This window comes from Callorhinus ursinus, unplaced genomic scaffold (assembly GCF_003265705.2).
Source record: "Callorhinus ursinus isolate GAN/ISIS: 27379988/994484 unplaced genomic scaffold, GSC_fseal_2.0 scaffold22, whole genome shotgun sequence".
NCBI classification, from domain to species: Eukaryota; Metazoa; Chordata; class Mammalia; order Carnivora; family Otariidae; genus Callorhinus; species Callorhinus ursinus.
In genome coordinates this window covers 20,658,769-20,667,916 of record NW_027397084.1, presented here as the reverse complement: position 1 = coordinate 20,667,916, position 9,148 = coordinate 20,658,769, and the positions used below count along the sequence as shown (strand labels likewise).

Here is a 9,148-nt window from a genome sequence, read left to right as displayed (position 1 = left end):
TCAACTCTAAAGCATCTATCCAATTGATGGCATGATATTGAATAGATAGACTTACCTGGGAAAATATTTTTTTGTATCTTAATGATATTAATCCTTCCAGTTAATGATTATGACTTATCTCTTTATTTTTGTCTTTCTTAATGAATCCTCAATAAAACTTTCAATACATACATCTTACACATTTTTGATAGACTTAATCTAAAATGACATATTTTTGTTTTCAATTTTCAGTTTTGATCTTTTACAAACACATGATTTTAGCTTTGCTGACATTTAGGTTTATAATTGATTTTTGGATGTTGTTATTTTACAGTTTTTCTACACTCTTTTTTCTAATATTTTGATCCTAGATTCTTTGGGGTTACCTATGGATACAAATATATTATCTCTGGAAGATGAGAGTTTTCTTCCTTTCACTATTTTTTTAATTACCCAATTCTTACACTTTTTTTTTCGGTTCTTACTGTATCATCTTACATTACAGTGATAGTGATATTTATCATACCTACTTATGTTATGATATTTATAAAATTATTTCTAATATTTACCTTTATTATGAAGCAAGTTACAGATTTTTTAGATACATTTAACCAACTTCACAAAGTTATCCTTAATACTTAATTTATGACTTTTGTCATGAATGGTTGTTGAATTTTATCAAAGGCTTGTTTTTGCAGTTAAGTAAACCCCATAGTTTGCTCCTTTCTTATCTAAACATTATAAATTCCATTTTGCTCCACTAAACATACACACCTGTAGCTTTATGAGTACCTTTTTCTCTGACTCTTTTGACTTACTGTTTGTGTATTGAGCATTTTTTAAATATCTTGCATAAATATGGACTTATGAGGATAATATGTTCATCATGTGTGTTATTGATATTTATCATTAATTCTGGAAAATTATCAATTTCCTTTTAAGTATTAGATTTTGAGCTATCTCTTAATTCTCTCTCCATTCTTTTTTATTTTCCTGAAACTTTGATTAGATATATGCTAGTCTTTTTTTTTCTATTTAAATGTTTATTTATGGGAAATAATTCCAAAAATTTGACTCCAATTAGAAAATTGATTCAAATTGACTCAAAATAGGGGAAAAAGTCATGATGACTGCTTCAGCACTTCTTCTGTGTGCCCAAAAATGCTCGGGGTCTTTGATTGTAGGTGTTATAGGGCTTGCCGTGGACAAGGGCAGACAGAGCCCACCGAGGAATTTTGCCAGCCCTCGTTTTGGGTAACTGTTTGACAAACACTGCATTTCGAAACGCAGCCACAGGGCCAATGCTCTGCCTCACATGGTTTATAATCTCTTCCAAAACTTGTTCCTCTGTTGTATTTATATCTTTTCTCAACACACAGAGGGCTAAGGGCACATGACCTTTCAAAGGATCTTCCTTGCCGACAACAGCACAGTCGGCCACAGTACCATGGGAAACGACTGACTCTTCAATAGCACCTGCAGAAATCCTGTGACCTGCAACATTTATCACATCATCAACTCGAGACATAATATATAAATAGCCTTCTTCATCCATGTAACCAGCATCCATGGTGTCATAGTATCCAGGAAATTTTTCAAAGTATAAATGCTTGAATGCTTCCTGATTCTTCCAGAGTCCTGAAAAAGCCCCAGGTGGTAATGGCAACTTTACCACAATATTTCCTAAACATCGAGCCTTCAGTTTTTGCATGTTGTCATCCAAAATCATAACATTGTATCCTGGAACACTTTTTCCTGCTTGTTCTGGAGGAGGTGTTTTAGAATTACCTAATCCAATGCATGATGCCGTAATTGGGTATCCAGTCTCAGTCCGCCACCAGTGGTCTAAGACAGGTACTCTGAAGACCTTTTTGGACCATTCCAGGGTCTCCACATCACATCGTTCTCCAACCATAAATAATGTTTTGAACCTTGTCAGAGAGTACGGCTTCCCCAAGGCTGCCCCAGGGTCCTGTTGACGGATGGTTCTAATTGCAGTTGGCGCTATAAACAAGGCAGCTACTCCATGCTCCGCGAGCATGCAGAAATAAGCACCAGCATCTGGTGTTCCCACAGGCTTCCCCTCATATAGGACTGTCATGTTCCCATGCAGAAGAAGTCCATAACAGATATAGGAATGACCAACAACCCAGCCTAAGTCAGAGGCTGCCCACCACACCTCTCCAGGTTTATGTCCATAGATAGAAGACATTGTCCAGTTTAGCATCACAGCATATCCCCCAGTGGGTCTAACAACACCCTTGGGCAGCCCTGTTGTTCCGGATGTGTAAAGAATATACAGCAGGTGTTCTGAAAGAACAGGAACACAGTCATGTGACTGTGCTTTGGCCATCTCTTCATGCCAATCAAGGTCACGACCTGGAGCCAAAGGAACTGCCTCCATATTTGGACGATTATAAATGAGCACATTATCTGGTTTGTGTTGTCCCAGTCTCAGTGCTTCTTCTAGAAGGGGAATGTATTCTACTCTTCCAGGTTCAATCCCAAATGATGCTGTAACAACCACCTTGGGCTTTGCATGATCAATACGACTGCTTAGTTCTTTGGATGCAAATCCCCCAAATATGAGACTGTGGATGGCTCCTATCCTTGCCCATGCCAGCATGGTATACATCGCTTGCGGGATCATGGGCATGTAGATAACCATGGTGTCGCCTTTCTTGACACCATGCTTGACCAAAACACCTGCCAGCTTAGAGACCTGCTCCAGAACCTCTTTGTAGGTAATAGTTGCTTTAGTGTTTGTAACAGGACGGTCGTAGATGATAGCAATCTTATCTCCTTGACCATTTTCAATATGACGATCGATGGCATTGTAACAAATGTTAAGCATTCCTTCCACAAACCAACTCGTGGAAGGTGGGTATCTGTTCTCCAGCATTTTGGTTCAGGGCTTGTATCAGCTGATCTGCTCGGCCGCTTTGGCCCAAAACCGCTCGGGGTCGGCCACCTAGGCCGCGAAGTGGGGCTTGTACTCGCCGCCACCACCGGCAGATGACAGCACTCGGCAGCCCCGGCCCCCGAGAGCGCCCCGCGGGCCGGGGGCCACGTATGCCCTGTGGGCCGGGCCGGCTCCCTGGGCCGGAGAGGACCCAGGCAGGGACCCCCCGAGTCCCCCGGCTCCGGTGACTTTGCGACACTGCAGCCAGGACGGCTTCATCGCCACTGGCTGCACCGCTCTCCCCCTCGCAGGCTGTGTAGCCCAAAGTCCCGGAGTGCACTCCTCAGGCGACAGCTGGGGCGCTCCCGACTTCCAGAAGGCGGCGGGCAGCGGGCGGGAAGCCTAGATATATGCCAGTCTTAATAGTCTATCTTCCATTTCCTTATCCTACCTCGTATTTTCTATTTCCTTTCTTTCTGTAATATATTCCAGATCATTTCCTCAGTAATTTCCTGCATTTTGCTTTACTTTTATTTATGTGGCTAAAAATGATATGATTAATCTTTTTTTTAAGATTTATTTACTTATTTTAGACAGAGAAAGAGAAAAAGAGTGGGAGGGTCAGAGGGAGAGGGAGAGAGACTCTCAAGCGACTCACTGAACATAGAGCACAATGTGGGGCTTGATCCCAAGACCCTGAGATCACAGCCTGATCAAAATCAAATCAAAATCAAAAGCTCAACTGACTATGCCACCCAGACACCCTGATATAACTAATCTTTTTAGTATTGTTTCTAGTTAGTCTTTTAATTATTAGGGTGTTTTTTGTTTTTGTTTGTTTGTTTGTTTTCATTTCCAGAAGTCCTATTTGGTTCTTTCATATCTGTTTTATAATTTTTATTTTTTTTTTATTTTCTATGTATAAGCATTGAATGTACAATCATTTTATATTTCCTATATTTTCATTTCATATGTTCTTTGAGATTTAAATCTGTTGCTTCTTTTTTTTCCCCAAAATTATCAAGTACCAGTTCCTTTATACTTATCACTTTTTCTCTCAATCAATTTTCTATATTTCCCTTCACATTTCACAATAAGTGGCAAGAAGAAACTAGGCTACACCTTCACCAATTTCCTTGGAAATCCCATCAGCTAAATACTGCCTAGAAATTTTCCTTTCCTTGCAATTGTAGGAAACAAGACATTGGTAGATAAAGACTATGCTATCTTGAAGAATAGATATAGTCATTGGAATAGGAACGTTAAAGGCATGTCAGGGAGGGCGGAGAAGTAAGTGAGAAAGTGTTCTTGGAAACTGAGAGAAAGATGATCCTTATGTGAGACTAATTTAAAACGGTTCTTTTGGGGCGCCTGGGTGGCTCAGTTGGTTAAGCGACTGCCTTCGGCTCAGGTCATGATCCCGGAGTCCCAGGATCGAGTCCCGCATTGGGCTCCCTGCTAAGCAGGGAGTCTGCTTCTCCCTCTGACCCTCCCCCCCTCTCATGCTCTCTCTCTCTCTCTCTCATTCTCTCTCTCAAATAAATAAATAAATAAAATCTTTAAAAAAATAAATAAATAAAATGGTTCTTTTGTTTTCAAGATTATACTTATTTATTTGAGAGAGAGAGAGCGTGCATGCACAAGCAGGGGGAGGGTCAGAGAAAGAAGCCGACTCCCCTCTGAGCAGAAAGCACAATGCAGACTCAACCACAAGACCCTGGATCATGACCTGGGTCGAAGGCAGATGCTTAACTGATTGAGCCACCCAGGCGCCCAAAATGATTCTTGTTTATTATTCCCTTTAGTGTTACCAAACAAAACTGTTTCAAGTAGAGTGCTGGATTATGGTCTGCCAAGAAATTAACTTTTGTTACATAAAAGTGAGCTAATTTAGGGATTACTGATAAAAATGTCTCTTTAATTAATCTTGCTATGCAAGTAGAAAATAAGACAGAAATGTTATATACCATGCTATGTTATGTACATTTCAGGGATACTGTGGCAAATAAGATACATTGTCTTAGTCAAGGAGTTTACAGTTAAATTTAGCTGTCTCAAATTTTCCTTTCACATTTTACATAAGTAGGTCTCTGAGTATTACTACAGGCTTGGCACAATATGGTACCTGTAGTTCCACACCTTTCTGTCTCACTCAGAGATCCCTGGAATGTAACAGAATGAGAATGAAGTTATATTTGAGATATAATTGAATACTACATTATAATGACAAAATTACAAAATAACATAGACACATAATTATCAGTATTAATGATGAATTGGGAATGCCTTATGGTAATCACAACCTACTGGTGAGTTATAACCCTACACTTAAGAATTTCTAGCATATGCATTAAATCTAAAATAGTAATTAGTGGTAAAATTATTAAAGAACTAGAGAATTTAAGTGTTGTAAGCATCTTATATATATGATATATATTTACTTATATGTATTCTAAAGAATATTTATTTAGCACAATATGGCTCTGACTTGCTTGTCATAGAATTTTAGAGTTGCTAGATCAACTCTATCTCTCTAGAAATAAAGAAACCAAGGATCAGAGATGCACATCTGAAATTCACAGTTTTGTCCTGTGCAATTGTTATCCAAACAATTTTGATTAAAATAAGGAAGATATATTTATCAATTTTGTAGATGACAAAAAGCAGAAGATGTAATATGATAGATGGCAAAATAAAGATTCAGAAATTTTCTGACAGAATAGATTGATGTATAGAATTCAAGGGACGTGTTCAACAAGAAGAAATGTAAATTAATGCATTTAGGTTAAAAAGTTATGCAAGTACGAGAATTGGTAAGAATTGGATCCAGTGCAGTACTTGTTAAAGACTTAAAAAAAGTATTTTTCTGGATATAAACCAGTAATGTTATTTGGCTTTTAAATAGTAAATGTATTTATTGAACACGGTGTCCAATAGAAGAAAGGAAATTAGCGAAATTGGTCCTATGTAATCCATGTAAGATAGTGTGCATTTCTTGACCCATACCAGCAGCTCCGATATATTGGTTTCTTTTCTGAGAAGTGTATCAAGAATCTTGAGAAATCAGGTAATTTAAAGATATTTAGATAATTAAAGGAGAAATGCACACTTGGTCTCGAAAACCTGAATTGTAAAGTTATCATGAGGATGTGTCAATCAAGGAGATTCATGTGCTAGAGAGCTTTAATATAGTCTCTTTTTATTATTAAAAAAAAAGATGCTGAAAAGGTTAATGGGGAACTTGGCTGTAGGGTGTGGGGTAAAATGAATCCTATTAGAAATCAGAATGCCTGGGGTATGTCTCAGCTCCCAATTATTCGATATAACATCTTGAAAAAGCTACAACTTTTCTCAAACATGATTTCATCTATAAGCTGGTGATAGTAATATCCACCTTGTCTATTTCATAGGTCATGATGAAAGTAAAATAAAATTATGGATAGAGGTGTTTTTTAAGTAATAATGCCTATATGTATACCAAGTTTGTAGTAATTTTGGTTCAACGAAGGGGAAATGAGAATGGTTGTCTTCAATAAAACAACATGGTGACCTCTGGATGTTTTAAGGCAGAAGCCAAAAAGTCACATGTCCAGGATCTTTTATAAGGGGAACCTTCTTCAGATAACACAATGTGTTAGGGGCTATCTGAGACCATTGCTAAGTCTAAGATTCTAATTTCTGAAGGGAAGAATTATACCTTCTACAAGGTAAAGATATTTGATTCTGGATGAATAATTTTTTTCAATAAATGATCCTAGGCATCTACCCAGAATTCTCATCAAATAAATTTGATTGTTCTCCACTTCTTTTGGCCACATAGTAGTTCATAGTGGTTCATAATTTTCTTTTTATTTTTAAAGACTGATATTCATATAAATCCAACTGCTAACCCTGGTAATAAGATGAATATGGAGAGAGAGGCTTTTTCTTTGAAATGGTGGCTCTCAGCTACCAAAAACATTTGGATTGAGAGTAGATGATCAAGTTGGGAATTGGCGATTACTTGCCATGTAAATAGTTGACTCATATTCTTATTCAGAAACAATCAGACATAGTAGTTTCTAAAAATGTTTCTGTGCATCTTCAAACACTTCAAGGACGATCTGTGTTGTTTATTATTTGTATATTTTGAAATCATGAGACCTATTTCCTAAGAAATGTCACAGTCAATTGTATTCAGAACTATAAGCAGAAAGTTCACCAATATGTCTCTATGTATTTCCATAGTAGGTTTGTCATTGCTGTTCTCTTACAGCAGATGTGCATCTATAACTGATATACTTAAAAATTTGTTTACCATTCCTTGAAAGACATGACATGTGTCTCAGCTGAAATACTGTGCATTTATACCTTATAAATTACTAGTCACAATGTACTAAATTTTAATAGAAATTGAATATTCAACTTTGCAGAAAAATAAAATATAGTTAAAAAGATAAAAAAACAAACTGTGAAGCAGACTTAGTATGGATTCAATGAGCCATACAAATGAATTACACTGATCCTTTTACTGAGATGTACTGGCCTTCTTCAGTTATTGAGATCAACAATGTACTCAATATGAATTTCAAAAAAATAACTTCATGATCAATAAAAACCAGTGTAAAGCCACTTGGCTTTAATAATAGCTAGATTATTAGTGCAATTTAAAATGTGGCTTACTGTAAGTCTCATTAGGGACATTTTCATATTTTGGGGTTTTTTTAATGATGAAGGTTACATTTTTATTAGGAAAATATAGTATTATATTAAAATTGCCTATTCTGACTCCATTTCCCCCACCACTATATGCTATATTTTTTCTTTCTTCTCCTTTCCTTCCCTCTTTCTTTGCTTTCTACCTTCCTTCCTCCCTCCCTTCCTTTCTTCCTTATCACTTCCCTCTCTTTCTTTCTTTCATTTAAGAGTTTTGATTCTTGAAAGACTGAATTATGTAAGAATATTGATCCTGTAGACACCCGATTACAATGATAAAATGTGGTTACCTGTCCTAAGCCAGTTTAGACTAGCTTATTCCCTATATGATTTCTTAAGCTAAATGACCTATAGGTTTTAAACTTAAAAGTTGGGTCCCAGACAAATACCAGTATAGATAAATCTTGGATGGGGGATGGGGGAAAACACTATTCTTAATAAAAAACACAATGCCATTATGCAAGGATCTGTAAGCATTACAGATTGACCCCACCTTACACCAAGTAGTCTCTCTGAGGTTGTCTAAATGTTAATGGTGCTAAGAAGTAGCAGTAAGTCAATTCAACTGAGGAGTGCAATTTCAGCGTGGCTTACCTCTGGCTTCATTCCCTGCAATCAATAACATCCCTAGAGACACAGAACACATTGCGAATTTTAAATAATTGTTCTCAATTGTTTATTCAGTTTTGAAAATTGGTATATATAAATGGCGATACAATTTATTATTACTAAAGTTCTTGTTTGATCATAGTGTATCACTCTAATAACCATTTAATGTATAAAATAATGGTTAAACTATCCAAAACCTTGACGTTCAAGTTTAGAATAGAATCTATATCCTAACTTTATATACTGAAACCTACTAGATTTAATGGTCCAATTGCTAGATGTCACTCTTGCTCCATTAGGTAGTTAGTAATCATACCTTTTTTGCATGGTCATAAAATACACTCTTAAATTAGCAAATAAATGTTAAGAATTAACAATGTCCAAAATTCTCTTTGGAGTTTCATAAAAATATTTACCAGTACCTAAAATATAGTATTTAAACAACGACATGTAATATTAATAAGGCATAAGCATGATAGTGAAAAATCAAATAAGCTATAAGTATTTTTGAAATTTTGAGTCAAATGAAATATTAAAAAGTGAGATCAATGCACTAAAACAAAAAAGAAACACCAAAGAACTAAGATAAGTGTTCTACATACAGCAGTGGAAGTGTTTCAGCCTCCAAAATGCAAAACAAAATGCATAGTTGAAGAAGTTTTCATTTTTATTCTGAACTCACTCTAGCTTCAGGTTCTGGACATTTATGCTGAATATGTTTCTTAAAAGTATGAATTATTACTTTCTTATATTTTATATCTTATAATATTTGGCAAATAATTTGTGCACAGACATTGCTTAGCAATTATTAAATTGAATTCAAGGACTTTTGACTAACTACGATAATAATATCTTTTCATTTATCAAATTCACTTTTTGAAAATGATAACTCTATAGCTTCTGGTAACCTCAGTGCTTTCATGTGAATGGAAACATGCATTAGTATATCTGCTCCTGGATCTC

General features: G+C 36.2%; 1 pseudogene; it reads right to left on the bottom strand.

The window, feature by feature from the left end:
• Positions 1 to 1,100: 1,100 nt before the first annotated feature.
• LOC112837927 (acyl-CoA synthetase short-chain family member 3, mitochondrial pseudogene) lies at positions 1,101 to 3,160 on the bottom strand (annotated as a pseudogene).
• Positions 3,161 to 9,148: the final 5,988 nt, after the last annotated feature.